Source organism: Pseudophryne corroboree, chromosome 5, assembly GCF_028390025.1.
Source record: "Pseudophryne corroboree isolate aPseCor3 chromosome 5, aPseCor3.hap2, whole genome shotgun sequence".
Lineage (NCBI taxonomy): Eukaryota > Metazoa > Chordata > Amphibia > Anura > Myobatrachidae > Pseudophryne > Pseudophryne corroboree.
The window spans coordinates 661,854,231-661,880,456 of record NC_086448.1 but is presented as its reverse complement, the minus strand read 5'-3'; the positions used below and the strand labels follow the sequence as shown (position 1 = coordinate 661,880,456).

At 43.7% G+C, this 26,226-nt stretch overlaps 1 protein-coding gene across 1 annotated transcript in view; it reads right to left on the bottom strand.

Moving 5' to 3' along the window:
• SNTG1 (syntrophin gamma 1) overlaps nucleotides 1-26,226 on the bottom strand; it is a 1,036,287-nt gene that overhangs the window by 599,727 nt on the left and 410,334 nt on the right. The window contains exon 4 of the mRNA XM_063923704.1: nucleotides 13,679-13,778. The gene's annotated coding sequence lies outside the window, so the exon portion shown is untranslated. The remainder of the gene's footprint in view (nucleotides 1-13,678; nucleotides 13,779-26,226) is intronic.

Below are 26,226 nucleotides of genomic sequence, written 5' to 3'. Positions count from 1 at the left end.
TTCTCAATCCTGGGCCATGGATTTCACAGTGGAGTGGACGTGCAACACCTGGTGAGGTGCAGAGCACACTGGGCCAGGTAATCTCCTGCTCGCCTATTTCGGTAAATGGTCTGTGTCAGTAAGTTTATCTGTCTGTGTATGTCAGTAAGTAAGTAATATATGTCAGTAAGTAGTCTGTATCAGTAAATGTATCTGTCTGTGTGTGTCAGTAAGTAATGTCTGTCAGTAAGTGGTCTGTGTCAGTAAGTATTGTCTGTGTGTGTGTGTATGTATGTGTGTGTGTGTGTGTGTGTCAGTAAGTAATGTCTGTTAGTAAGTGGTCTGTGTCAGTAAGTTCTTCTGTGTGTGTGTCTGTAATTCAATTCGGGAATTCATCAGTGACCCCTTTCACACTGCACAGCGAACTGAGTCGACCCGGCAATATACCGGCTCGATACCGGGTTATTTGTGTGGGGTGAAAGGGGTACGATTGTGTGTATTTGTGTGTCAATGTTTTTGTCAGTAAGGAGTGTCTGTGTTGGTAAGGGGTGTTTGTCAGGAAGTATATAAGTGTCTATAAGTGGTATCTGTGTCAGTAAGGGGTATTTGTCAGTGAGTGGTGTTTTTTGTTAGTAAGTGTATCAGTAAGATGTGTCAGTAAGTGGGTTAGTGTCAGTGTGTATAAGTTAGGGGAATCTGTGTTAGTAAGGATCTGTCAATAAGTATTTGTGTCACTTAGTAGAATGTGTGACAGTAAGTGGTATCTGTCAGTAAAGGTTCAGTTGAATGGCATATTGTTTACTGATCGGCGTGTGTGTACCAGCATTATAGGGGTGATTATGACCTGAATGCTGTGCTGCTAATTTTTCTGTCCTGCGATCAGATAGTCGCCGCCCAATGGGAGTGTAAATTCGCCCGTGCATGTGTGCGATCGCATGTGTATGCTGTGCGAAAATGTCCCTCACTCAGCGGACAGCTGCAAAACCGATCGCAACTTATTCACCATCAAATGGTTTTTCCAGTGCATGCAGTCTGTGTGCAGCCCAGGACTTACTCCTACAGTGCGATGAGAACAGGCTGATCGGGTCCAGAGCTGACGTCAGACACCCTCCCTGAAAACGCTTGTGATTGCCTACGTTTTCCCTGACACTCCCTGAAAACGGTCAGTTACCACCAACAAACGGCCTCTTCCTATCAATTAGCATGCGAATGGCTGTGTGAATTATATTTTCACATGAGCCTGTCACTGTTCGGCAATGCCTGTTGTTGTTTAGCTACGCGCATGTGCATTGCGGTGCATACGCATGTGCAGTCTATCGATAATCGCCCGCTGTGCGAAAACGCACAGCAGCGATCAGGTCTGAATTGGGCCCTATGTCTGTGAGCAATGTCTTTCATAAATATATCTCGCCAGCCCTGCAGCACAGGCAAGGACCAATATATCTGCAGATATATTGGAGCATTGTGCTTTGTGTGTGGCAGAACTGTCAATTACACGATAGGTCAGTTGTTCAGTGCATCACCAAGCTGGGCTGGGTAACACTAATGATGTCCTGGAGCCCACATGGGGGTAGCAGCCATCAGAGAGTCCACAGCGACTTTGGCAGGAGTGTTCACAGTCTGGAATACGGGGGAAAGGCGGGATCGGGGGATTGGTGCGTATGCTGTGACCATCAAAGATGGAAGTACGGAGTGTGGGCGCTGTGACTTTGGGGGGGGGGGGGGTAGTGTAGTTGCGTATTCTGTGACCATCAGTGGTTGCATGGTGGAGGGCTGTGAGGAGATACGGTTACCATCGGGTATTGCGGGGTGAGTGGGGTGGTGTGGATAGTGTGACCATCAGGGGATGCAAGGAGAAGGGGATTTTGTGAATACTGTGACCATTAGCCAGGAAGGAAGATTAGAGTGGTGTGAGTGCTGGTGCCATGATCATCACTATGGGTGTATACTCTCTCGATTTCAGCAAGGTTTTGCTGTACAAAAAATATACAGTTTTTAAATGTTAATTATTTAATGTATCAAAAACACAGGTTAAAATTAGAGATGAGCGCCTGAAATTTTTCGGGTTTTGTGTTTTGGTTTTGGGTTCGGTTCCGCGGCCGTGTTTTGGGTTCGAACGCGTTTTGGCAAAACCTCACCGAATTATTTTTGTCCGATTCGGGTGTGTTTTGGATTCGGGTGTTTTTTTCCAAAAACACTAAAAAACAGCTTAAATCATAGAATTTGGGGGTCATTTTGATCCCAAAGTATTATTAACCTCAAAAACCATAATTTACACTCATTTTCAGTCTATTCTGAATACCTCACACCTCACAATATTATTTTTAGTCCTAAAATTTGCACCGAGGTCGCTGTGTGAGTAAGATAAGCGACCCTAGTGGCCGACACAAACACCGGGCCCATCTAGGAGTGGCACTGCAGTGTCACGCAGGATGTCCCTTCCAAAAAACCCTCCCCAAACAGCACATGACGCAAAGAAAAAAAGAGGCGCAATGAGGTAGCTGTGTGAGTAAGATTAGCGACCCTAGTGGCCGACACAAACACCGGGCCCATCTAGGAGTGGCACTGCAGTGTCACGCAGGATGGCCCTTCCAAAAAACCCTCCCCAAACAGCACATGACGCAAAGAAAAAAAGAGGCGCAATGAGGTAGCTGTGTGAGTAAGATTAGCGACCCTAGTGGCCGACACAAACACCGGGCCCATCTAGGAGTGGCACTGCAGTGTCACGCAGGATGGCCCTTCCAAAAAACCCTCCCCAAACAGCACATGACGCAAAGAAAAAAAGAGGCGCAATGAGGTAGCTGACTGTGTGAGTAAGATTAGCGACCCTAGTGGCCGACACAAACACCGGGCCCATCTAGGAGTGGCACTGCAGTGTCACGCAGGATGTCCCTTCCAAAAAACCCTCCCCAAACAGCACATGACGCAAAGAAAAAAAGAGGCGCAATGAGGTAGCTGACTGTGTGAGTAAGATTAGCGACCCTAGTGGCCGACACAAACACCGGGCCCATCTAGGAGTGGCACTGCAGTGTCACGCAGGATGTCCCTTCCAAAAAACCCTCCCCAAACAGCACATGACGCAAAGAAAAAAAGAGGCGCAATGAGGTAGCTGACTGTGTGAGTAAGATTAGCGACCCTAGTGGCCGACACAAACACCGGGCCCATCTAGGAGTGGCACTGCAGTGTCACGCAGGATGTACCTTCCAAAAAACCCTCCCCAATCAGCACATGATGCAAAGAAAAAGAAAAGAAAAAAGAGGTGCAAGATGGAATTGTCCTTGGGCCCTCCCACCCACCCTTATGTTGTATAAACAAAACAGGACATGCACACTTTAACCAACCCATCATTTCAGTGACAGGGTCTGCCACACGACTGTGACTGATATGACGGGTTGGTTTGGACCCCCCCCAAAAAAGAAGCAATTAATCTCTCCTTGCACAAACTGGTTGATAAAGAGATAGTAGTATACTCGTAACAACTAGTATGACGACGGTATAAAGAATGAAAAAAAAACCACGGTTAGGTGGTATATAATACAATTATGGTTGGACGGACTGCCTGCCGAGTGCCGACACAGAGGTAGCCACAGCCGTGAACTACCGCACTGTACACTGGTTGATAAAGAGATAGTAGTATACTCGTAACAACTAGTATGACGACGGTATAAAGAATGAAAAAAAAACCACGATTAGGTGGTATATATTATAATACAATTATGGTTGGACGGACTGCCTGCCGAGTGCCGACACAGAGGTAGCCACAGCCGTGAACTACCGCACTGTACACTGGTTGATAAAGAGATAGTAGTATACTCGTAACAACTAGTATGACAACGGTATAAAGAATGAAAAAAAAACCACGGTTAGGTGGTATATAATACAATTATGGTTGGACGGACTGCCTGCCGAGTGCCGACACAGAGGTAGCCACAGCCGTGAACTACCGCACTGTACACTGGTTGATAAAGAGATAGTAGTATACTCGTAACAACTAGTATGACGACGGTATAAAGAATGAAAAAAAAACCACGGTTAGGTGGTATATATTATAATACAATTATGGTTGGACGGACTGCCTGCCGAGTGCCGACACAGAGGTAGCCACAGCCGTGAACTACCGCACTGTACACTGGTTGATAAAGAGATAGTAGTATACTCGTAACAACTAGTATGACGACGGTATAAAGAATGGAAAAAAAACCACGGTTAGGTGGTATATATTATAATACAATTATGGATGGACTGACTGCCTGCCGAGTGCCGACACAGAGGTAGCCACAGCCGTGAACTACCGCACTGTACACTGGTTGATAAAGAGATAGTAGTATACTCGTAACAACTAGTATGACGACGGTATAAAGAATGAAAAAAAACCCACGGTTAGGTGGTATATAATACAATTATGGTTGGACGGACTGCCTGCCGAGTGCCGACACAGAGGTAGCCACAGCCGTGAACTACCGCACTGTACACTGGTTGATAAAGAGATAGTAGTATACTCGTAACAACTAGTATGACGACGGTATAAAGAATGAAAAAAAAACCACGGTTAGGTGGTATATATTATAATACAATTATGGTTGGACGGACTGCCTGCCGAGTGCCGACACAGAGGTAGCCACAGCCGTGAACTACCGCACTGTACACTGGTTGATAAAGAGATAGTAGTATACTCGTAACAACTAGTATGACGACGGTATAAAGAATGAAAAAAAAACCACGGTTAGGTGGTATATATTATAATACAATTATGGATGGACGGACTGCCTGCCGAGTGCCGACACAGAGGTAGCCACAGCCGTGAACTACCGCACTGTACACTGGTTGATAAAGAGATAGTAGTATACTCGTAACAACTAGTATGACGACGGTATAAAGAATGAAAAAAAAACCACGGTTAGGTGGTATATATTATAATACAATTATGGATGGACGGACTGCCTGCCGAGTGCCGACACAGAGGTAGCCACAGCCGTGAACTACCGCACTGTACTGTGTCTGCTGCTAATATAGACTGGTTGATAAAGAGATAGTATACAATACTACTAATATACTGGTGGTCAGGCACTGGTCACCACTAGTCACACTGGCAGTGGCACTCCTGCAGCAAAAGTGTGCACTGTTTAATTTTAATATAATATTATTTATCATGTACTCCTGGCTCCTGCTATAACAACCTGCAGTGCTCCCCAGTCTCCCCCACAATTATAAGCTTTATATACAATACATTGATGTGCAGCACACTGGGCTGAGCAGTGCACACAGACTGAATCACTGTGTGACTGTGTATCGTTTTTTTCAGGCAGAGAACGGATATATTAAATAAAACAAACAACTGCACTGTCTCTGGTGGTCACTGGTCACTGTGGTCGTCAGTCACTAAACTCTGTCTGCACTCTCTTCTAATCTACAGTATCACAGCAATCTCTCTCTCTCTCTCTCTTCTAAATCTAATCTAAATGGAGAGGACGCCAGCCACGTCCTCTCCCTATCAATCTCAATGCACGTGTGAAAATGGCGGCGACGCGCGGCTCCTTATATAGAATCCGAGTCTCGCGAGAATCCGACAGCGTCATGATGACGTTCGGGCGCGCTCGGGTTAACCGAGCAAGGCGGGAAGATCCGAGTCGCTCGGACCCGTGAAAAAAAAAGTGAAGTTCGTGCGGGTTCGGATTCAAAGAAACCGAACCCGCTCATCTCTAGTTAAAATGTATATAAAAATTGTAATAAAAACTTTTCCACATACTTTCAGAAAAACACACAAACTCACTATTAAGCAGTTGTATATGCCTAAATATAATACATAGGGCGGAATTCAATTATTGTGTGCAACATCTGTCAGTGTCTGGAGCCTGATACCTAAGATTTACACATGCAGTTTGGATAACAAGTTTGTCCTTTATTAAAACATATGCAGAGAGTCAAAGCTTTCTACAGTCATTTGCCAGCGATAGGTGATCCTTTATAAGGGTGAGCACAGAACTTATTTAGTAGAGGTCTCAGTTCCTTTATGTCCATTAAATGCAGATTGGTGTGTGCGTTATATATATTTCTAGTAATATCCTTTGGTAAGAGAGCTGATGACAGCAGCTGTTACCTACCTAATGCAGGGTACACACTGGTTGATACATTGGTCATTCATGGATGCGTCGGCGAGGGGTGTACAAGACGACATAACGTTGTTCACAGATATATCATGTCAACTGTGCATCACAACTTGCCCATTTGTGACATCAGGCACAACACAGTGGGCTGACGATTGGCAAGTGTGCATGCAAATGGCCAAAGCCAGTCCATTATGTAAATTATTGGCCAATGTCTTCGCAACAGATATACCTTTTGATGGCATTGGTGGTTGGTTAAATCCCTATCAGCCCTAGATTGTGTGTACACACTGGGGCGATGCTAATGAAGGTTGGAACAAACATGTTCCGTCCTCCATTAGCATAATACAGGACACTAGTGACAACACATGGTTTTATGTGCAGCACATAAACCAAGTGTCTATCGCTAGCGGCCATGGGAGCACGCAATCATGCATACACAATAAGCGATGTAGGCAAAATGTCATTACGAAATGGCATTTCATGCCGACATCGCTCTAGTGTGTACCCAGCTTTAGTGTGTTTGTGTCAGTAACAGGTATCTGGTGTAGGTCAGTAAGTATGTATGTGCTAATAAGTGGTGTCTGTGTCAGTAAGGGGTATGTCAGTGAGTTTGTGTCAGTAAGATGTGTCAGTAAGTGTAATCTGTGTCACTAAGTGTGACCCAGTAGCCCTCAAGTTCTCTGTCTGCTCTGTTTTGCCCCATCTCTGCTCCCCTTTCCCCATCTGATCTGTATTGCCCCCATCTTTTCTGATCTTTCCACATCTGCTCCGTTTGCCCAGTCGTTGCTCCCATTTACACCTTCTTGGTATATTGATACAGTCACCTCAATGTACAAATGAGACACATGTGTCACAGCCTAATGCATTTGTTTTTTCCCTGCATCCGGATCTCCTCACCTCTACACCCTGTTCCTGCATCCATGTATCCTCACCCTACAATCCGTCCCTGCATCCAGGGACTATCACCCTTATACCCTGTCCCTGCAACCAGGTACCATCATCCCTACATGCTAACCTTTCATCCAGACACCCTCACCCTTACACCATGTCCCTTCATCCAGAGACCTGCTCACACCCATAGTAGCACCCAGTCTAGCAATCTCCTATACTGCCTATGCATCAGAACTCTATTCCTATATTCACACTACTGTCTCCTCACAGTCATCTCCTCTCAGTCTTATCCCTCACTGCCCTGTGTCACACCCCCTGGCTGTGATGTCCTCTGTATTTTTTGGTGGTCATGGGAGTTCTATACATAATATGGCATTCATTGCAATGGAGGTCACTGTAATGATTGGTGTATTATATGGTAGTCACTGCAATGCTCTCTGTATTATTATTTGGTCACTGTAACTCGCTTTTCTTTATGTGGTAGTCACTATGATGCCCTTTGTATTATATGACATTCAAAGCAATGCTCTCTGTGTCACATTGCAGTCACTGTGATGTGCTTTGTATTACATGGTGGTCACTGTGATGCACCTTGAATTTTCACTGATTCTCTGTATTATATGGTGGTCACAAACATTTTCTTGTTATAGCTGCAATATAAAGTGGTTAAAGGTAGACAATAGCTATGTCCATCATGGAGATAGCCACACCCCTTATGCAGACCACACCCACACCACACTGATCACCCCCGCCCCCACATCACTGGTCATACTGTCACAGCGTTTGTCACATATCCTGCCAAAGCACAAAATAGGCCCTTCATAAGTTTCAGCTCCAGGCCCATGTGAACCTTAATCTGGCACTGCCTAAGGACTGTATCAGGTCAGGAGATGCTGAGCTTCAAAAATGGGGGAAGCTGCAAGCGAAAGTAATGAAAACAGATAATTGACAAGTGCCGCCATCAGTGCCCCCTACCCTACAGCACTATGTTCGGTCCCCCATACACACACACCTAGTTACGGATACATTTCTTCAGAGGATCCCATGTGAAAAACCACCATATAGGTGCATATGGAATGATAAGGAATGTCAATAGGCAGTGCTAGACACACCAGTAGGTGGTGGTAGACACACCCCTGCAACGGTGCACCCCATAATAAAATGTGCTGTGCAAGCCTATGACCACCATCATAATTGTTTAGCAGAATTATATTTATAGCTCTATTTCACTAAAAAAGAATTGTCTCTTGCTTGAACACTGTTATTTTAAATGTTGTGTACCACATTATCTGCTTAAGTTTGAGAACTCCATGCTTCTGACAACGTATACTTAAGTAGCTGAATACTTTTTTTAAGTGTTAGCATATGCAAGCACCCGAGTGTATTTTTACAAAATAATTTATGTATGTTGTTGGGTAAGGGTTAATCCAGTTCAGGCATAATTACTTAGCCAGTCTGTTAGGTTTTTAGTGGGTTCGGTCAGGCAGATTATAAATAGGCATCTTCATACTGTATTTTCAGTTGTGATCCCCACCTGTCTATCCAACTTGTTTGTACTATATGGGGTCTATTTACTAAGCCTTGTATGGAGATAAATCAGACAGAAATAAAGTACCAGCCAATCAATACCTAACTGCCATGTCACAGACTGGGTTTGAAAAATGACAGTTAGGAGCCGATTGGCTGGTACAATGGGGTACATTTACTAAGCAGTGATAAGAGCAGAGAAGTGAGCCAGTGAAGAAGTTGCCCATGGCAACCAATCAGCATTGAAGTAACATCTATCATTTGCATACTATAAAATGATACAGAGCTGCTGATTGGTTGATGAGGAAATTTCTCCACTGGCTCACTTCTCCGCTCTTATCACTGCTTAGTAAATGTTCCCCTTTATCTCCAGCAACTTTATCTCCATCCAAGGCTTCATAAATAGACCCCTATGTCTGTTTTACTTTCATTGGAATGTATTTTACTTGAATTTATTCCAACATAGGATGCACAGTTTGGCAGAAAGTAGTGCAAGAGTGGCCTGGTGACACTTCCCTTTATTGTTACTACCTAAGGGGAGGACCTTGTTACCCTCTCATGGAGGGATCAGTATTAGGACATTTAAGGGGGAGTGGTTCTAAAAAAAAAAAAAAACAATTTGTGCTGTGGTGTATGCCACCCCATTTATTTAAATGATCTTATTGGACTGTGGCCGAGGTTTGCACTGCTTTTTCCTAGCACCATACAGTACATACATTCTAAATTCCACTTTGATCATTAAATTAGATTGTGAACTCTTATTATTAATATCTGCGTTGGTGTCTTGGGGAACATTTACTAAGCAGTGATAAGAGCAGAGAAATGAGCCAGTTGGGAAGTTGGCCATGGCAACCAATCAGCACTGAAGTAACATCTATAATTTGCATACTATAAAATTATACAGAGCTGCTGATTGGTTGATGGGGCAACTTCTCCACTGGCTCACTTCTCCGCTCTTATCACTGCTTAGTAAATGTCCCCCTTTATTTCTTAACTTCTTAAATTAGATTAAGTTATGGTTTGGAGTGGAATAAAAAAACTCTGAGTGCTTTAAGGTTTCTCACTGTTCTCATGAGAACATATTATTATTATTATTATCCTTTATTTATATGGTGCCACAAGGGTTCCGCAGCGCCCAATTACAGAGTATATGGACAAGGTCTAGTAGGATACAACAAACATTTCAGTCAGTTCCACACCCATCAGCCTGACTAAACTATTATTAAATTACAGTATGAATATGTTACATTTAAATCAGCTACGAACAAAGGGCCTAATTCAGTAGGAGTTGTAGATGTGCAAAAACTGCACACCTACAACTCTTTACTCTGATATGTGGGTAAGGTGCACAGGGCAATTAGTCTGCCCCCGTATGCCAGGTCCTGCTCTTGCATGTTTAGGGCTGCCCGCTGCCACACAGCCTAGCTCCGAAGGCAGATGGCAACCCGCCATGTTTAGGCTTGCCTGCGTTGTCCGGACCGCTCACCTAAAATGCCGCCACAACGCACCCTCCCTCCCTCTCCCGCCCTGCAAACACCTCTGCTTGTCAATCAGGCAGAGGTGTTTGCACATGTGAGATGCCGTCACATCCCATTATCTGCCTACACGCGCAGTGCGGCTTCTGCACGTGCGCACACTGCATAGGGCTTCAGCATGCAAATGCTGATTTAGGCCCAAAGAACAAAGCGGTATAAGCTGACAAACACTAGAAAAAAATGGATCCTCTAACTTCTCAGATGGGACATTTTCACTCCAAACATATAAAAAAAAATTTAATCTGCACTGAAGCTTTAAATTGCAGAAACATTTGTTTTTATGTTGTTGAACGTGGACTACCAGACTATATACAGAGCCAAAAGAAACAAACTTATTTGCAGATAGCAGACAGAAAGCAACTTTGTGTTGTTTGTAGTAACCCTCAACTCACAACACAATCTATAACAGAAAATAGCATATGGATTTGACATCAATGCTCAAGGACATTCACTGGAAAGAGATATTCACACAGGCTCTGCTTTTCCCTTATATAGTACAGTGGGTTCACCCCAAGTTGAAGAACTATCAGAAATACATCTTTTCTACAGAACAGGCACGTTATTGTGAATTAGCAGCCGATGGGATGTCTGCCTTCAACTATTAGGCATAGATAAAAACTCAAACCCAAAAAACATCATGCAAATCGTAAACATAAATAATATGAAAAAAGAAAAGACAAAAAAAGGAGATAGAGAGATATTGGCAATTATAGTTTATGTCAGTACAATGTTGGATAAGGGATACTCAACCTGTATATATATTGTATACCAAGGTCATGACTTCTCACACTGAAGTTCTTAATCTAAGAGAGGAATTCAATTTGCCATGGATATTTACAGAGGGCTAATTGATTCCCCTCGGCTATTCAATTAGTCCATGAAGGCAGTTCACAGGCTGCACTTCGCAGGGTTTTCTTTTTGGGTCTGAACAAACCTGAAAAGAAATCCCTGATAAAAAGCCTGTTTTCGGGTGCCATGACCATAATACTACATAGCTCCAGGAACTTATCCATTATCCCGTGTTGAAGTGAGATCCCACACATGCGCAGAACACAGCCAGATTAAGGGGGCTTGGGAAGAGACCGAGGGCGGGATGTACTAAGCTTTGAAAAGTGATAATTTCACTGTGATAAAGTACCAGCCAATCACCTCCTAACTGTAATTTTTCAAACCCAGTCTGTGACATGGCAGTTAGGAGCTGATTGGTTGGCTTTGCTATAGGGTGTGTTGTATAATGTGAATAATAGACTTCACTGTACAATGTAATGTGAACTGGTGCTATTCTATGGCCACGCCCCTTCCCCACAAAGCCACGGGGGGCACTAATTATATTTCTGGCACAGGGCACCAAAATGTCTAGTTACGGCACTGCGCTGCGGAATATTTGTGCGCTATATAAACAACCAGTAATAAATAATAATAAATAAATAATACTCTATCTAATGTACAGTATTATTTATATCATTCTGGAGATATGGGCTGGGATGTAATGAATTCCAAGTTTGGCGGCTGTGTGGGATGCTGGCCGACCTTGGAAATATTTTTAAAGGGGCAAATATTCACAAGGCTAAACCATGCCCTGTACATGATTGCTCCTTTAAAAAAACGTCCGAGTTCAGTCCGGCATCCCGCACGGCCTCCGAATTCGGGGGCGCCATTACATCTGGCCCTTGGTCTCCAGAACTGTACACAGTAGTCCAGATGAGGCCATACCTGTGACATATACAGTGTCATTATTACTTCTTTTTTCCCTGCTACTGATTCCTCTTCCTTTGCAACCAAGCATCTGACTTGCATTCCTCGCTGCTTTGTTGCATTGCTCCCCTACCTTTAAGTCACTTGAAATAGTAACTCCTAAATCCTTTTCCTTCTCAGTAGGTTCCATTATAGTACCCATGATACTATATTTAGACTTTGGGTTTTTGAGACCCATGTGCATGATTTTACTCTTTGTGGATGTAGACTTGTACAAGCTTAGAACTATGGGGTAGATGCATCACATCTTCTAAACAGTAAAGAAGTTGCACATACTGTAGCAACCCACCTGGGCCGGTACCTATCACTTTAAAGAATGTTCTTGATAAATGCTAGCTATAACATGATTGGTTGCTATGGGTAACTTCTACACTTGTCTTCTCATTTGATACAATTCCTCCTAAATTCTAAACACTACCAATTCAATCAATCCTTTGGCTCATTGTAGTTCATTCCCTTCATTGCTAATGATGTTGAACATTGTCTGGGGTTTTCCACACTTACAGATCTGTCCACATACATCTTTGCTAGAGCACCCCTTGGCATGCCAGGTTGCATGAGAATCTTCTAGCATCAAGCATCTTTTTTTGACAAAAATGTGTCCTATGCGAGAGACAATGCAACTAGGATGTGCGAGGAGACTGTTCTGAATAATTATATATATAATTCAAGAGAAGCTCTGTTCTGCTACGTATACAGGCTCAGTCACACACAATATACAAGTGTCATACTGTATACCAAAGTAATCAGCACATTCTCCCCGAACTGTGTTGCGAATAAGATGCATTTTTAGCAAAAAAAGATGTTAGCAAAGTCGCATGGGACCTGATGGCTCACCCACGTCAGGCATCTCGCGCTGGTGTATTGAGGATGAATGTATGAGGACACATCTGTAGATAGTCAATGACTGGCTCAACAATTGTAATATAGATCAATAGTGGCTCATTTACCTCTAAAGTTGAAAAAATGATCTAAAACCTGAAACATCATTTTAGTTATAGTTACAGTCTTCCTCACATGTACTACTTAGTTATCTCTTTGTACAGTTTTAATCTGATTAAATATTCGTATAAAGGGCCTAATTCAGACCTGATCGCATCAGCAAAAACTGTCTCTAATGGGCAAAACCATGTGCACTGCAGGTGAGGCAGATATAACATGTGCAGAGAGAATTAGATTTGGGTGGGTTATTTTGTTTCTGTGCAGGCTAAATACTGGCTGCTTTATTTTTACACTGCAATATTTACATTTAAGTTTAAACACACCCCACCCAAGTCTAACTCTCTCTGCACATGTTATATCTGCCCCACCTGCAGTGCACATGGTTTTGCCCATTAGAGAAAATATTTGCTGTTGTGATTAGGTCTGCATTAGGCCCAAAGTCTTTCTATTTAGATCACTTGATCAAGTTCTTTCACTTATACATCATAAAAACAAAGCAAATAACTGAACTTTCCTGTTTGTTGTCTTGAGTATATTCCACCCTGTTCGGTAACAAAACACAATATGACATACATTCATTTCTCTTTTAGGCAAGGTGTCTACATTTTAAGAGTACCCCCATAAATTGTTTAGTAACCGGTTTAGACACAATCACATTGCATTGATATTTATTTACAACAACAAAAATAAGCACAATTCCTTAAAATAGAATTTGGCAACTGAACTAGCACATTCACAAAGAGAAACAATCATTAGCAGCCTTATATGTAATTTAATTGTGCATTTTGTTATATTACACCATTATTGTTTAACTAAATGTGGTAGGATGCTGTTTGTGAGGCTATAATTACATTTCTGTCCCATTATAAATCTAAGCTTGCAGCTTTGGTCTACAGATTGCAAAGACTATTATATGACTCAAGATAAAGCAAATGTGCTTACCTGACATTCTGAGCATAAATGATTCATAAACATGCAAGCTGTGTAGGATGCAAACAAAACAATCTCTGGTCTCAAGGCCAATTATTCTGTGGTCCATTCACTGTTGATCAATCAGAAGGTATATATTAAATTATCGGAAGAGCAAACCCTACAGTGATATATTATATATATTTGTAGTGATATATTTAAGTAGATATTTCTTAGACTCCTTTGCCAGCTTACATACTGTACTATTTACAGAACATTCAGCATGTATATGAGATTGACAGAACAGCTGCCTATTTGTTAATACTCAGTCTTGTTTTATTAATCTGGTCATTCCTAATTATAAATATTTGCAGACTTTATTGCCACTGCATAAATACACGGAAATAGTGTGCTTTAATTATCATGAAGTTCTTCTATACTGTAGCACAGTAGTAAAAACTGCTTGCTGCATCCTTAAGACTGAATCTGATGGGCATATATATGTATTAAAAAGTATTTGCAGAATATTCCTGCAAATATCAAGGATTCCCAGAATTTAAGAAGCAGGGGATGCAGCAGATACAGTATGTCCGACATCTGCCATGGCCCTCCATTTCTGACAGCAAAAGCAGCCTCTATAGGTTTCTATGGGGCTGCTATGCATTTGAATTTACCAAGCTCCGGAATGCAAAGAATTCCTGAGCTTGGCCCAGGCTACTAATACCATGTATGGGCTAATGTATCGGCAATTCTTTTGGAGAGAGGTCCTCTGGATCCCTGTCTGCCTCTGGTACTGTCTGCGCACGGCCATGCATGGGCAGTACAAGAGCAAAAGCCAGAACTGTAAGTGTAAACTATCACTCTGCTTCCACCTCTTCAATGGAATGAGCTCCCAAAAAGAGAAGAATACTAAATCCGCATGACAATTTTCACTTTCAGTATGCAAATTTAGTTGACATTTTCATATCTACACAGCATTTAAAATGTAGTAAATCGACCTATATTTGACAGAACTACTGTAGATGTAAGATGGAAAAAGTCAAAACTCACATGTCAAAAATGCAGATTCTGTTTGTGAATTTGACACCATCGCCTTTGCAAAGACGTTTCAAGGAGATGCAGTCAAGATACCGGCTGTCGGGAACACAGCAGTCGGAAATACCGACATCGGAATCCCGACACCCGTCAGAATGCTGGCATCCCAACCGTAAGTATAGCAAGCGGGTTAGGGCCAGGGGAAAAGATAAGTTTAGGCGCCACCTGTGGGAGTTCAGCCAAGTACAGACTATAGAGATGTGTGCTGAGCAATCTGTCATAGACCTCTCAGCACACATCTCTCCCCCGCTCAGCACACAGCGATGTGTGCTGAGCGAGGGAGGGGGAGGACGGGGGGCCCCTCATTTCACCAAGCAGGCCAATGTAGCACCGGCGATAGCGATGCACGGGGCCGCACATCGTTATCACTGTGGGGCATACATACCAGAGATCCGTGCTTAAAATCTAAGTAATCTAGCCAGATTGCTTAGATTTTAAGAACGGATCTCTCCGTGTGTACCCCCCATTAGGGTTAGGCTGCAGGAGGTGGTAGGAGATTAGGTTAGGAGATTAGATTATGCATTTTAGTGCATAAAGTTAGGTTTATGCACTAAAATGGGAGGGTTAGGGTTAGGCTGCAGGAAAGGGGGGTTAGGTTTAGGCACCACTGAGGGGAGGTTGGGATTAGGCACTAAGGTGAGAGATTAGGGCTAGGCATGTGGGAAGGTAGGGGTAGGGTAGTACTTACCTCGCCCCTGTCAGGATTTTAAAGATCGGGATACCAGCGTCAGTATTGTGACTGCCGGCATCATGTCCGCGGTCACACACACTGAACCCAAGGGCACAACAAATTAGAAAGAGGAAACATGGTACTTTACAATTCTAAAGATGCAGATCTAAATTGCAAAATGTTATCTGGGCTTTGCATCCAGCGGCGGATCCAGAAGAAAATTAAAGGGGGGGCACCATGATAGGGGAATGGTAATAGTTATATTTACATGCACCTAAGGTACGCATGCTCTCAGATAAGGGGAGTGGTATCACAGGGGGGTGGCCTCACAGAATACGCCATCAGGTAAGGATTGGTTGTAGGAGTGCATCCTGGTTTATTGCCAATGGTTCGCCTTGATGAAAAGGCTGATTGGGCCTTGAAATGTTGGTCACCTGTTCCATTAGTTATGGGAGCCTGGTAGGCACCCCAGCACAATATAATTATTACAGTTTCTAGTTGGTGGTGGCAGGTGCAGCATACCTTGTTTTGGGCACTGCTCTGAGACTCAGACTGCAGGACGTGAACTGCCATTTTTGATTAGCAGAAGCAGCCAGGTGGATCTCCAACAAGCAGCATAAGACATCTGCGGGACAGCCCTGTCACAATCACACGGGCCGCCTTCTCAATCCTGAGTCTGAGTTTGACTGCACATAGCACTGTGGTAAAGGAAGTGGAGGAGGAAGCGCTGGGAAACTGTGCGGTGCAGTGAGGGCTAATGAAGCCTTCTGTGCCATCATAGGTAACAGTCTTACTCGATGCTGGCATTTGAACCCCACGCCTGTGCAGGACTCTGGCTGGCTGGCAGTGGGGGAGGTAGGTTGCGGTGTGAGCAGGGAGAGGCTGGAGCTGCAGCTCCAGCCTCCCCATTGGTTACCACACAGACTTGCAGCGGGTTTTAGTGCCTGCCGGCTATTTTATAAAATCTGACTGACGGAAATAGCAGTAGTGCTGCTGCTGTTCTCCTTTGGAAAAAAAAAAATCATAAATGACAGGGGGCACACGGGCCCGGGTGCCCCCCCCCCCTTAGATCTGCCTATGTTTGCATCACTTGTATACACAGCCAACAATAAAATGGGTTAGATTAATACTTAGCAGAATCTACCATTTCCCTTTGTTTAATGCATTGATTTACAGAATGTAAATGAACTACATACAACAGATTAATAAATACTGTATATATTCATATTTTCTCTCCTTGGGGATCATTCTGAGTTGATCGCTCGCTAGCAGTTTTTAGCAGCCGTGCAAATGCTATGCCGCCACCCACTGGGGAGAGTATTTTAGCTTAGCAGAAGTGCGAACGCATGTGCAGCCCAGCTCTGCAAAAAAAGTTTGTGCAGTTTCAGAGTAGCTGAACCTACTCAGCGCTTGCGATCACTTCAGCCTATTCGTGTCCGGATTTGACGTCATACACCCGCCTAGCGAACAACGGCAGCTAGCGATCAACTCGGAATGACCCCCCTTATACGTTAGTAGGTGTTCTATGAGTTTAACAATACAAACTCTGTAATTTGTAAGAAATGGTTTCACTCTGTTACTCCCAGCCTTGGCCTGTGCAAGTTTCTGCTGCTCCAAACAACACCATCCTGCTCTGCAAACAAGTAATATCTGGCGCAAATCGAGTTGTATAGTTGGTCCCAGAGCTGGCGTGAGATCAGCTGTACCTAAATATTAGGTTGTGCATGGCCATACCCCATTGGGTGCCACCTGCTTAAGATGCATGCTGTTGCATAAGAGGCATGGTTGCTCCATCCTGCGACAAGTTGTAACTTCATCTCCATCTCTTGGTGCCGCTGGTACAGTAGATCCAAAGCTAGTGTTGTGCTGTGCAGAGTGTTTTGCACTCAGCAATCACCTCAAGCTTGTTCTTCAAGTATTATCATGTTCTGATTTCCTCACAAAAAGATGTACAGTACCACAATATTGTTCAGTTTAATAGCTGGCCACGTAGTAGTGAAAGAGCTCAATAGCTAACATTAGATTCTATTTATTTGGTGGTAGCTGTCTAAACAATATGTGATATATTTGTATTTATTGGAAGGCTAATCCTACATCTAAGTTTCTTAGAATACCATGCCATGCTGCTGCTTTTACATTAATGGCCATTTTTGAGCCAAAATTATATTTAATATATTATTATAATATCCACCATTGCACCAGAGCCAGAGACTGAGGGTCTGAAGTCACACACAGTGCCGATGCTGTCTGCACTTAGTCAATGTTTTCATACAGAGCATGCATCTTGACAGCGCTGAGAGAGGGTCAATCAGATGTGGACAATTTACTAAGATGGAAGTTCTATTTTAGATGGGATGTTGCCCATAGCAACCAATCAGATTCTATTTCTCATCTATCTAGCACCTTTTAGAAGATAATACCTGGATCTGATTGGTAGCTATGGGCAACATCCCATCTTAAATAGAACTCCCATTTTAGTAAATATACCCCAGGGTAGCGATCGCTGCTGCTTCCTTAGACGCAGCAGCGATAGCTCTGTATAATAATGTATAATAATGCAGCAGGAGTAATTTTTCACAAGTGTTACAAGTATGCAGGCATTGGATCACTCACACACAATGGGGCAGCTTGCGGGTGATACCTGGCCTCTGCCATCACCTTAAATTTCGATGACACTCCTCCATTTAAACAAACAGAGGCTGTTGCCACTCCCTCCCTACCCCCAAGGAGCATAAGACAGTAATTACTGGCAGTCTGATGTCATCTATGCGTCCTCTGTCACAGGAACCGTCCACGGTACTTTGTGCATCAGGATGCACATCTAACTAGACCTGAATGAGGTCTACAGATGCAGAACAGGATTTAATGCATGGTCTGTGGAATTCAGTGGACCTCCCCACTGGTTTCAGCCACCCCCCTCATAACAATGGGGGGTGGCTAAACAGATGTGGGCATACCGCGAGCATGTTGATGAAGGTGGCTGCATCTAAAAATGCACAACCGCTCACACAGGAGGCCATACTCAAATGGAGAAGCTGCACCTACCATTTGGTGCATCCAATGGAGCATCTAAAGCTGCACCATCAGCAGGACGCTCCAAGTGGGCATCTCAGCATTAATCATATCGGCTGCAGCATTAGTGTAAAGATGCAGACTCATCTGTAAAAAAACATGCAGACCCATCTGTGTACGCTTCATGATCAGCCCCGGAATGTGTTTAAAAATAACACTCTGGGAAGATTAACTGCAAGGTTTTTTTTTTGTAGGTTTACAGTATGTGTAGTTTGTAAACCATGCAAGTTATAAAGGCAAAGCCACACATTAAGCAATCTTTCAAAGTTATGAAGTTATGAAGTTATGAAGTCATCATTGTGTTTAGATATGTAAATAATACATATTGTGCAATGTATAAAGCTGTGGTTTTGCAAACTGCATGTCAAACCACCAGAAAAGGCTGTTATTTTACATGTGGTTATGATAGGCAAGATTGCTGAAATCACATACAGTCTGAACTATCTTGCCTGTCAGATAAATAAGTAAATGAAAAAAAGCTTAGTATTTATTAGAGATGTGCACTGAAAATTTTTCGGGTTTTGTGTTTTGGTTTTTGATTCGGTTCTGCGGCCGTGTTTTGGATTCGGACGCTTTTTGGCAAAACCTCCCTTAAAAAATTTTTTCGGATTCGGGTGTGTTTTGGATTTGGGAGTTTTTTTTTCAAAAACAGCTTAAATCATAGAATTTGGGGGTAATTTTGATCCTACAGTATTATTAACCTCAATAACCATAATTTCCACTCATTTCCAGTCTATTCTGAACACCTCACAATATTATTTTTAGTCCTAAAATTTGCACCAAGGTCGCTGGATGACTAAGCAAAGCGACCCAAGTGGCCGGCACAAACACCTGGCCCATCTAGGAGTGGCACTGCAGTGTCAGACAGGATGGCACTTAAAAAAATTGGCCCTAAACAGTACATGATGCAAAGAAAAGAGAAAAAGAAGTGCAAAAAAATGACAAAATCAACCGGAATTATTCGTTCTAATCAATGGTATTACTGGTCCAAATCACTGGAAGAAAATGACAAAATCACTGGAATTAAATGGCAGTAATGGCGGGAATTATATCAAATGGCAGTACCACTGGACATATACGGAAGTGTCAGACAGGATGGCACTTAAAAAATAGTCCCCAAACAGCACATGATGCAAAGAAAAGAGAAAAAGAGGTGCACTGTGGTCGCTGGATGGCTAAGCTAAGCGACACAAACACCTCAATATCACAGGAATTATTCATTCTAATCAATGGTATTATTGGTCCAAATCACTGGAAGAAAATGGCAAAATCACAGGAATTATTCGTTCTAATCAATGGTATTATTGGTCCAAATCACTGGAAGAAAATGACAAAATCACAGGAATTATTTGTTCTAATCAATGATATTATTGGTCCAAATCACTGGAAGAAAATGACAAAATCACTGGAATTAAATGGCAGTAATGGCGGGAATTATATCAAATGGCAGTACCACTGGACATATACGGAAGTGTCAGACAGGATGGCACTTAAAAAAATAGTCCCCAAACAGCACATGATGCAAAGAAAAGAGAAAAAAGAGGTGCACTGTGGTCCCTGGATGGCTAAGCTAAGCGACACAAACACCTTAATATCACAGGAATTATTCGTTCTAATCAATGGTATTATTGGTCCAAATCACTGGAAGAAAATGACAAAATCACAGGAATTATTCGTTCTAATCAATGGTATTATTGGTCCAAGTCACTGGAAGAAAATGACAAAATCACTGGAATTATTTGGCAAGATCACTGTAATTAATAATTATAAATCACTGATATTAATTGGTAAAATCTCGCTATCGCCTGCCTAGTGTAGTGGAATCTAGATGGGATTTTGTACCGGGGACACAATAACTTCATCAACTGTCTAAATCCCAATGCACTAATGGCAGCAAACGGGCACACGTCTAACAGCGCATTGATTATACTGAGAACTGATTATACTGATCACAGATGATACTAAGGAGAACTGACACTGAGCAGCGAGAACAGCACTGGACTATTGTACTGTAGTATACTGGTCCCCACAATGCAGCACAGATATTGAGCACTGATCCGGAGAATAGAACTGAGTCTGACATGGAGCTGCAAGATAACGCTATGGCCTACTGTACTGTACTACTATATATTCTGGTGGTCACCAAAATGCTGCAATGTACTACTATATACCGGTCACAACAATGTAGCACAGATATGGATACTAGAAGTGACACGGAGCTGCAAGATACAGCAATGGCCTACTGTATTATACTACTATATATTCTGGTGGTCACCAAAATGCTGCACTGTACTACTATATACTGCTCACAACAATGCAGCACAGATATGAATACTAGAAGTGACACAGAGCTACAAGATACAGCAATGGCCTACTGTACTGTACTACTATATATACTGGTGGTCACCAAAATGCTGCACTGTACTATTACTATATACTGCTCACAACAATGCAGCACAGATATGGATACTAGAAGTGGCACAGAGCTGCAAGATACAGCAATGGCTCACTGTACTGTACTACCATATATACTGGTGGTCACCAAAATGCTGCACTGTACTACTATATACTGCTCAGAACAATGCAGCACAGATATGGATACTAGAAGTGACACGGAGCTGCAAGATACAGCAATGGCCTACTGTACTATACTACTATATATACTGGTGGTCACCAAAATGCTGCACTGTACTACTATATACTGCTCATAACAATGCAGCACAGATATTAGATACTAGAAGTGACACAGAGCTGCAAGCTACAGCAATGGCCTACTGTACTGTACTACTATATATACTGGTGGTCACCAAAATGCTGCACTGTACTATTACTATATACTGCTCACAACAATGTAGCACAGATATGGATGCTAGAAGTGACACAGAGCTGCAAGATACAGCAATGGCCTACTGTACTGTACTACTATATATACTGGTGGTCACCAAAATGCTGCACTGTACTACTACATACTGCTCACAACAATGTAGCACAGATATGGATACTGGAAGTGACACAGAGCTGCAAGATACAGCAATGGCCTACTGTACTGTACTACCATGTATACTGGTGGTCACCAAAATGCTGCACTGTACTACTATATAGTATATACTGGTCACACAACAATGCAGCAGATATTGAGCACTGATCAGGATACTAGAACTGAGTCTGACACGGAGCTGCAAGATACAGCAATGGCCTACTGTACTATACTACTATAATATACTGGTGGTCACCACAATGCAGCACACTGAGCACAGATATTGAGCTTTTCAGGCAGAGAACGTAGGCACGTCCTCTCCGCTCAATCTACAATGCACGAGTGAAAATGGCGGTGGCGCGCAGCTCTGTATATGGAATACGAATCTCGCGATAATCTGACAGCGGGATGATGACGTTCAGCCTCGTTCGGGTTAACCGAGCAAGGCGGGAAGATCCAAGGCTGCCTCGGACCCGTGTTCGGGGGGGGGGGGGGTGTTCGGATCTCGACGAACCAAACCCGCTCATCTCTAGTATTTATGAAGGATATAACATTGACATGTCAATTATAGGGGCAATAATAATTTACTGTATATTACAGGTACAGTACATAGTATTATTATTATTATTATTATTATTATCATCATCATCATTATTTTACATAACAATAATATTTGAATTAGAATAGGGGTAATCACACAGGGGCGGATTGGGATGGAAAACCAGCCCGGGAAATTTGTGGAAGCAGCACTTATTGGGTGTGTCGTCTAGTGAGGGGGTGGGACCTGTTGCGGGAGGCAGTTGCTGTACTGCAGAGATGGAATAACGGATTGAATGGGGACGGTGCAGTGCACTGAGTGCGGTGGGCTGCCTATCATTTGGGGGGGCCACATGACAGCACACAAAACAGGCCCCACAGACACTTCAGCCTACCAGGAATCTTCCTGGTGAGTCCTATGGCCAATCTGCCCCTGCAATCAAAGGTGTATCTAGGGTTCCGGGCACCTCTGGCAAATTAAGGAACTGGTGCCCCCCATATTTGAAATAGGGGACGTACATGTGCAAAAAAGTGGCATGATCTTGTAGGAAAGAAGTACAATGGTACTCTCAATTTAAATGACATTACACTGTAGTACCCCTTATACACATTATGTCACATACTAGTGCCCCTTACACATCAAGCCCACACAGTGGCAATGCCCCTTACACATTATGCATACACAGTAATCTTTATCACACTGTGGAGAAATCAGCAGAGTCCGGCGCTGCCAAGGAGGGGCACCGCCCGGCAATGGCACCCACGTCCAGTGGGTATAATCAAATATTGATGTCAGTGAAAAGGTATCTCTGCGCATTACCTAGTAGTTGTGATGTAGTGATATATTAAGAATAGCATTCTAGTACTGTAGTTTATTTTGAGTTTCTTCACTGTGGTGCATTGTGGTGCCAAATACCGGCACCAGCCCCTGGCTGCTGCGTGAACCATCAGCCCAGGCACTGCCACTACTAAATGATTCCACCCCCTGGCCAAGGGTGCTACCACCATGCAGCGTTCTCTCCTCAGCCAGTGCCATCTTGGCCAATGGGTAGACAACCTCTGGTTCCCAGCACATACTGTAGCCATAGTCCCCACCCCCTCCGAGCACATAGTCGTAGTCCCCACCCCCTCCCAGCACATAGTAGTCCCTAACCCTTCCCAGCACATAGCCATAATCCCCATCCCCCTCCCAGCACATTGCCGTAGTCCCTACCCCCTCCCAGCACATAACCGTAGTCCCCAACACCCTCCCAGCACATAGTAGTCCCTAACCCCTCCAAACACATAGCAGTAGTCCCCCTCCCCCTCCCAGCACAGAGCCATAGACCCCACCCCCTCCCAGCACATAACCGTAGTCCCCATCCCCCTCCCAGCACATAGTAGTCCCTAACCCCTACCAGCACATAGCCGTAGTCCCCATCCCCCTCCCAGCACATAGCCGTAGTCCGCATCCCCCTCCCAGCACATAGCCATAGTCTCCATCCCCCTCCCAGCACTTAGTCATATTCTCCCCATCCCATAACCATAGCCCCCATCCCAGCACATAGTAATAGTCCTCATCCCACTCCCATTACACAGAAGTAGTCACCATCCCCCTCCCAGCATATAGCCATAGTCTCCATCCCCCTCACAGCACATAGCCACAGTCCTCATCTCCCTCCCAGCACACAGCCATAGTCCCCACTCCCTACCAGCACATAGCTGTAGTCCACATCCCCCTCCCAGCGCATAGCCATAACCCCCATCCCCCTCCCAGCACATAGTTATAGTCTCCCTCCTCCCAGCACATAGCCATAGTCTCCCCCTTCCCAGCACATAGCCATAGTCTCCCCCCTCCCTGCACATAGCCATGGTCTCCCCCCTCACTGCACATAGCCATGGTCTCCCCCCTCACTGCACATAGCCATGGTCTCCCCCCTCCCTGCACATAGCCATGGTCTCCCCCCTCACTGCACATAGCCATGGTCTCCCCCCTCACTGCACATAGCCATGGTCCCCCCCCTCCCTGCACATTACCATGGTCTCCCTCCTCCCTGCACATAGCCATGGTCTCCCCCTTCCCTGCACATAGCCATAGTATCCGCCCTCCATGCATATAGCCATAGTCTCCCCCCTCACTGCATATAGTCCTCTCCCCTCCCAGAAAATAGCCTCCCCCATCAAAGTACGTATCCATAATATTTTGCAGTACCTAGTGTGATGAGCTGGGCATGGCCTGGGCAGGAGAATCGCACAGTGGGCAGGAACACCACACTTCGGCACTGCTCCACACTTCGGTATCCAGTCTCTAGGTCGACCACACTTAGGTCGACAATGTCTAGTTCGACCACTATTGGTCAACAGTAACTAGGTTAACAGAGTTTCTAAGTTGACAGGGTCTCTAGGTCGAAATGAGTTTTAAAAAAAAAACTTTTTTTGAACTTTTTCATACTTAACGATCCACGTGGACTATGATTGGATATAGTAACCTGTGCTGAGTGCAGCTGCAGAGGAGCGAGGCACCTTGCCTGAAGCATAACGTGCAAAGTGAGCCATGCGAGGGGACACAGTGCACTAATTGGGGTTCCCGGTCACTGTAGGGAGAAAATGACACAAAAAAACCCTCATGTTGACCTTTTGACCTGTCAACCTAAAACATATTGTCCTAGAAACCCTGTTGACCTACTTACTGTCGACCAATACTGGTCGACCTAGACACTGTCGACCAAAGTGTGGTTGACCTTATATACGACACCCCTACACTTCATGAAGAAAGTGAAAGTAAACTACAGCTCCCAGCAACCCTTACTGCCAGGAGCTCCTGACAGCAAGGGAAGCTTGGAACAGTAATTTATTTTCAGTTTCTTTACTAGTGCATTGCGGTGCCGAACACCGGTGCCTGTTGCTGCCTACTGTGCAATGCTCCAACCCAGGCGATACCACTACTAAGTGATTCCACCCACTGGACAAGGGTGGCACTACTGGGCGGTGCCCCCTCCTTGGCTGGCGCCCTTGGCAAGTACCATCCTGGACAATGGGTAGATACACCCCTGTCTGCAATCACATTATTCCTTGATGCAGGCGCTGTTTAGGGTGTGGTACATATATTCTTTCATCATTCATCATGGTCATAATGTTGATGTGAATCATGTTCACATCCTTTTAATGTCAGCACTGACCTCGTCGAGATTCATTTTGTTGACACTGATGAAAGGTCAACATGATTAGAATATCAACAAAAACCCCTCATGGTCTAGTGGCTACATACCTAGTTTGGTTGCTCCAGCAATGTCTTCCAGGTCCAGCAGTCTGCTGATGAAGACTTCTGGTGGTCCCAATGGCACTTCGAGCAGTGAGAATCACAAACCCTTTACTCTCCCCCTAGTGCTTCACCCTAACCATGCCCTCCCACAGCCAATCCCTAAGCCTCCACTGCCGGTCCATGCACAATGTCAGAGTGTCACATGACAACATTTAATATGTCAACATTCTGTACATACCAACATGTTTAAGGTCAGCATTTTAACAATCAACATCATAAATGTTGACATTATGGTTTGAACATTATGAGTTATCGACATTGTAAATTTTGACATTTTGACTTCATGCCCACGGTTTAGAACCAGATAGTAAAGCTAGTGGTTTGTCTCTGAAAATTGGTGGAGCAAACCACACAAAACCAATCAGAAACTACTGTACAGCTAAACAAGAGCATAAAGCAAAATACATCAATAAATTAGATATTAATAATGTTTCTTAAATATTTTAATGGTATAACAAGGAAATAGTTTTATTTTTTTTTACTTCTTTGTTTGGTTTTCCTCATTCCGTGTATTTACAGAGTTGATATGTTTTGGCATTTTCTAAGGTTTCATTCTTCATGTGAAAATTCACAACAGAATGCTATGCAAATGAGACAGCATCTGGGATTAGATTCATTACCATGGTAAATCGGGCAATGAAGGTTATTTTCCTATGTTAATACCTTATTTATGGATGTGATTATATGCTGAAAGAGCAATGTATGTTCAAATAATGTCATTGTGTTTAAGCCTTTAACTTGTTAATCCACAAGCATAAAAATGCTTGTATAACAGAACAGAGCAACCAAGATTTCAATGTAACATTATATAACAAAAAGAATGTCATATAGGGGCTAATTCAGTTCTGATCACTGCTGTGCGTTTTCACACAGCGGGTGATCAAGACTGAACTGCGCATGCGCAGGTGCCGCAGTGTGCCGGCGCATGC